Here is a 6,027-nt window from a genome sequence, read left to right as displayed (position 1 = left end):
TAAATTTTGATTAGCTTTGGAAGCACTTTATAATGTAATAGCAACTCCTAATCTTTGTAAATTATGCAAAGCATATTTGACTTGCACAAAATACACAACTTGAGCAATTATTTAATTTGCAATTCCATTTCGTGCATCGATTTCCAAATCGAAAACTGAACCAGAAATCAAGCTATATCTATCCTCCATGATAGTTTGAATGTGGTTCGATGTATCATTCCTCCCTTCTAATTTTCCTGCAGTCCACACTCTTTCCCCTTTTTCATTCCCTCCCCCTTCATTTATCTATACTCCAGCCTCCCCCACAGTTAGAGCTGCGCGCTCCTTACCAATTTTCAGTCGCAAACTGTCAAGCTGTGGTCAAGTGATGTGCCCCCAGTTGATGCTGCGTTGCACCGCATGGCGTCTCCCAGCCAGTAAATTGTCATCTGTGTGTGTGTGTTTTTTTTTTTATTTCGGCTTTGCTCTACTATTACTAGTTTTAATATGCTAACGAGATATACAATATAAATAAATTATGATGGGTATAGGGCAGAGCGATCTCCTGTGGTACGGCCGTGAAGCAATGCTTCACAAGAGACATAGCGCCACCTATTCCATCGACTCTCTCCTGGCTCTCTCCATGCTTCGTTGGGTCTGCATCACAGTTGACACAAACTCGCATATCACTACCCAGTTGCCCACTGATTGCAGCATAAGCGGGACCAAGTTTCCCACCGCAATCGATACGCCAAGTGCCCTTTCCAAGTCATTGCGTAGTGATCCGTATATCTTGCAGGCGAACATAGTATGCTCAGCATCCTCCAGTGTTCCACACTCAGAGCAGTTGCCAGAAGCTTCATGACCAAAGCGGTGCAGATAGCTTCTGAAGCATCCATGGCCGCTTAGCACCTGAGTCAAGTGGAAGTTGACTTGGCCGTGCTTCCTGCCGGTCCATTCCCCGATGTTCGGGATGAGCCGATGCGTCCAGCGGCCTTTTGGAGACCTATCCCAACGTCGTTGCCACCTCTCTAGGCATTCTTGCCGTCCTGCCGTCCGCACGGTTCGCGTTTCGGCGTTGCTATGGTACCGGGAACGCAGCTGCCGATAGGTATCAGCTCGCTCTCTGGCCATTTCCACAAACGGAGGTACACCAGCAATGACGAACGCAGCGTCCTCAGAGATTGTGCGGAATCCGCTAATGATGCGGATGGCACTCTTCCTGAACGCTGCCTCCAGCCCTTGGCAGTAACTCCTAGTGTCCAGTGCTCGAACCCATACTGGTGCCGCGAACAGTGCGATGGATCGCATGGCACCCGCGATCAGCGATCGTCGCAATTGTTTTGGGCCTCCAATATTCGCCATGAGCCTCGAAAGTAGCCGGTTCATGCCTGCAGCTTTATTGCTCGTCGCTTCCAGGTGCTCTCGAAAGCTGAGCCTTGTATCGATCCATACTCCCAGATACTTAATCGCTCTTTTGGACGAAATAGTTGTGCAACCAACCGAAATTTTCGCTACTTCTACACGTTTCCTGCTGCTTATCAGCACGGCTTCCGTTTTATGCGGCGCAAGTGCCAGCCCAACTGAGACAAGCCACTGCTGGATGGTCGCAATTGCTTGGTTGCACACACTCTCGGCCTGCAACAGCTCCTTCCTCACGACAAGGACAGCGATGTCGTCTGCGAAGCCAACCATGTGCGTGCCCGGTGGGAGGGTTAGTCTCAGGATGCCATCATACATGGCATTCCACAGAAGAGGGCCCAAGACCGACCCTTGTGGAACACCTGCCGTCACGACGTACTCCTCTGTACCAGCGCTTGTCTCGTACAATAGCCGCCTGCAGGATAGGTAGCTACGCACGATTTCCAGAAGATAACTCGGCACTTGGAACACTGCCAGAGCCTTGAGAATGCAGTCCCAACGAGCCGAGTTAAAGGCATTCTTGATGTCCAGCGTGACCATTAAGCAGTACTCCTTGGCTCCACCTTTCCATCTGCTGCCCGCTATGGCGTGTGAGGCGATATCCACAACTCTAGTCGCTGCGTCGACTGTCGATCTGGCCTTGCGAAAACCAAATTGATTTGGCGATAGGTCACCTCCTGCGGCAATAGCGCGCTCCAGCCGGGTGCATATGATTTTCTCAACATTTTTCCCGCATTGTCAATGAGGCAGATTGGCCGATATGCAGCAGGTTCGCCCGGATTCTTGCCTGGTTTAGGGAGCAGAACCAGTCTCTGCGATTTCCAGATATTTGGAAAGACAGCCTCCTGTAGACACCTGTTGAACATGTCAACGAAGATTTCCGGCCTCAGAGCGCAGGCGAGCCGAAGAGCTCTCAGTGGAATGCCATCCGGCCCAGGCGCCTTTCCCAGCTTCATGCTTCCAGCGATAGTACTTATCTCTGCACTGGTAACTAACTCAATTGCCGCACTATTATTGGATGTGGCGACATCACGATTTCGCACCGTCTCACCAGCTGTAGTCGGAAACAGCTCACGGACAATGCAGTGCATCACATCATCCGGTGGCATAGACGCTTTGTGTGCCGAGATCTTTTAGTGACCAGTTGATACGCCTTCCCCCATGGGTCGCTCTCCAAAGTCTCACAAAGCTCGATGAAGCATTTGCGTTTGCTCGCCTTGATGGCATGTTTCAGAGCTTTCCGCCTCTCTTTGAATTCGCGCTGCCACGATGTGTAGGACGGTCTGCCTCGCGATCGCTGGTAGCATCTTCTCACGCGGTTGCATTCCCGCCTGGCGGTGGCGATATCCTCATTCCACCAGTACACTGGCAGATGGTGATGGGTGGAAGATCTTCTGGGGGGCATCGTGTCTTTGCATGCTTGCGCTAACGCATGCAATGCTATCGTAGCCATCTGCTCGGCGCTTCCTGCCGCTTCCATGCACTGGATGCGAGCGCTGAAGCGCAGCACATCCATCTTATCCGCGTTGAAGCTAACCCATCTTGATGGGTCACTTGTATTGCTGGGGCGCCGCCCGCCAACTTCGCACAGAATGGCACGGTGGTCGCTAGCTGTGTAGGCGTCGCTCAAGCGCCAACGTGCCGAAGGCGACAACGCGCTGCACACGTAAGTCAGGTCGACTATGGACCCCACGCCAGCTCTGCAAAAAGTCTGCTGCGTGCCCTCGTTCAAAAGGATTAGATCCAGCATTTGAAACGTCTCCGTCACAATCGAGCCTCTCGCATTTGTGCAGGGACTGCCCCATTCCATTGCCCATGCGTTGAAGTCGCCGCCGACAATTAATGGGGAGCGGCCTATAGCATCTGCTGCGAGTTCATCCAGAGTGCGCCCGTATTCCTCCAGAGACAGACTGGGGGCCAGATACACGCTGTAGACCCATGTACCGCCAATTTTGCTCGCACAAATCCACGTGCAGCATGCTCGTGTCCGAACTGCAACGGTGATTTGCCGCACACCCAGATTGCTGCCTTGCCCGTAGTATCCGCTGCCCAGACTGAGCCTGTTACCGCTCTGTACGGTTCACTTATGATAGCTACATCAGCGCTATCGTCTCGCACTGCTTGCTGAAGAAGATCATGCGCAGCTGCACAGTGATTTAGGTTGAGCTGGACTACTTGCATGAGTGTGCTTTCGTTGCGCTCTTTGCTACCAATGGGCAATTGCGACTACCAGCCTGGTGGTTTAGCTGTTTGCTTCCGTTTGCGCTGCAAATGTAGCAATTTGCTGCGTTGGTGCACGATGCCACTTTGTGACCAGGTACTCCACATCTTAGACAGCAGTTACTCCTATCTATGAGATTTTTGCATCTGCTGGCTATGTGCCCGATCTCAAGGCATTTGAAGCACCTCGTCCTCTGCTCTTGCTCCACAATTCTGCAGCGAGACCACCCTACCTTGAGTTTGCCCAACTCAAGGATTTTGGAGCCCATAGTGGTGGCACCTGAAGAATAGCTACCTGCGTGCCTGCGTATGCCGCTCTCAGGCTCTTCAGCTGGCACACGTCGATAGGAACGCCCGCTTGCGCATGCACTGCTGCCAACACTTCCTCCTGTCGCGTGAGTTCGTCCAAGTCACGAATAGCAATTGTGGTCCGCTGGGTTATGCTGCGCACCTCTGCGCAATCCCCTAGCACGTTCTCGATTGCGTCCTTCAGTTTGGAAGTACTGTCCAGCCCAGAGCCGCCGAGCTCCAACAGCAGATCTCCCTTGGCAGTTCTTCGCGCTGTGATCACGCTATCAGCGACATTTTGCAGCTTCCCATCCTGCCGTCTGGTAACCATTGAGAGCACGTCACTATAGCTCATCTCTCCTTTTGCACTGACCACCAGTGCGTCAGGGCGTGGCTTGGTAGTGGTCCTCTTCCTCCCCGTGCTTTTCGACTCCACAGTAGTCCACTCGGCGTGAGTTACTGCTGTTTTATTTCGCTTAGGTGGAGTTTTCCTCGGCTCCGCCTCGGTATCCCTCTGTCTCTTGGGCGTTGCCGACGGCTTGATGCCGGTTGCCGCTGACACGACTGCTCTTGGGGCCGCTTTATCCAATGCTCCTTCAGTGGCTGTGTCTGTGGTGACTGTGACGCTTGCCTCTTTACACAGCTCTGTTGCGGCTCGATGCAGTTTCTGCATTCTTGCCAACTTGCTCCTCATCTTTTCATTGATGTGCCTCTGTGAGGCAAACTGCTCGGAAAGGCCGTCCAGCTCCGTGCCCAAGCGCTCCAACAAGTCTTTAAGCGACCTCTTCCCACTGGTTGGGTCAGCAACAGGCACAGTGCGTGTGGCCGCCATATCGGGATCCGGCAACACAGCGACCGCCGACGAGCTTGCTGATTCCTCGCTCCTGCTCCTATTGTCGCCCGTTTGATTATGGCATGCATTTTCATCTATGCTGCTGCCACACGGGAACTTTGGCCTGTTAGTTGCTGGTGGTGGTGGTGGTGGTGTGCGCTGCATCGCCGACCCACTCTTTTTTGGCTAGGCCACTTAATAAATTAAGTGTTGGACTTTTTCCGATCTTGGTGGATTCGAACCGTGGATCGCTGAATAGTCCGCGCCTCTATGCACTGCGCCACTGCAGCTGCACTCTTTCAGCGGAGCTTAATGCGAATATTAATTAGCCGCTCCTGAAAGTATGCAGATATTTTTGCACTTGTTGAGCTTTGCGCTGTGCTTTTTTTAAGCTTTGCGCTGTGCTTCCGATTGGCCGACTGGCAACGCCAGAGCGCCCAGTCTGGCTGAGCAGCTGATGGTAGTGCAGCCCTCGTCGTCTGTGTGTGTGTGTGTTAGAGGGTGTGTGTTAGTGTATGTGTGTGCGTGCGTCATGTGATATGTGTGCGTGCCTCCATCTGTCTGTCAGTCTGGCCACAATTTCCGTTCCCCAGCGACATTTGCCTGTCATTGTTGGCTTGGTCTTGGTCTTGGGTTGGTCTGCTGCTCTGCTGCTTGCTGCTCTGCTGCTTAATTATTACAGCATAAATTATCTGAGCTCACTCAGCAGCAGCAGCAGCGTCGTGGGGCTGCATCTTGAGATGCGTTGGCGGCTTGCCGCTCTGCATGATTCACATTGATTCACTTAACGACTGACTCTCGATTTGCATACTAAGAGGCTTTTGTTGTTGTCCACTGCACCAGCCGCAGTCTCCTTCCCTCCTCCCCTCAAACTCTCCTGATAAGCTGCCTCCTCCAGTTGAAAACCAGTTGGTTGCCCATTGTCATTGTTGACTGGATTTTGGGGATTGAGCTTCAAACCGAGTTCCATTTTGCCATTGACGATGGCTGCACGACATTCAGATAACACACATAATACTTTGCTTTGTTACCCTGTAAAATTCGAGATAAGGGTATCATAAATAACTGAAAGCGAGCTTTAATTATTTCCCATTACAAGTTTTTGATTCTTATTTTCAATATGCTTTATTTTGGGTTATTTTCAAGCCAAACTTCCTCGCATTTTATTTGATTTCTTTAGCTGCATTGCAACAGCTTTGCTTTGTTACCCTGTAAAATACGCGATAAGGGTATCATAAATAACTGAAAGCGAGCTTTAATTATTTCCCATTACAAGTTTTTGATTC

This window comes from Drosophila sulfurigaster, chromosome 2L, assembly GCF_023558435.1.
Source record: "Drosophila sulfurigaster albostrigata strain 15112-1811.04 chromosome 2L, ASM2355843v2, whole genome shotgun sequence".
Taxonomy (NCBI): domain Eukaryota; kingdom Metazoa; phylum Arthropoda; class Insecta; order Diptera; family Drosophilidae; genus Drosophila; species Drosophila sulfurigaster.
This window is presented reverse-complemented; position numbering follows the sequence as displayed.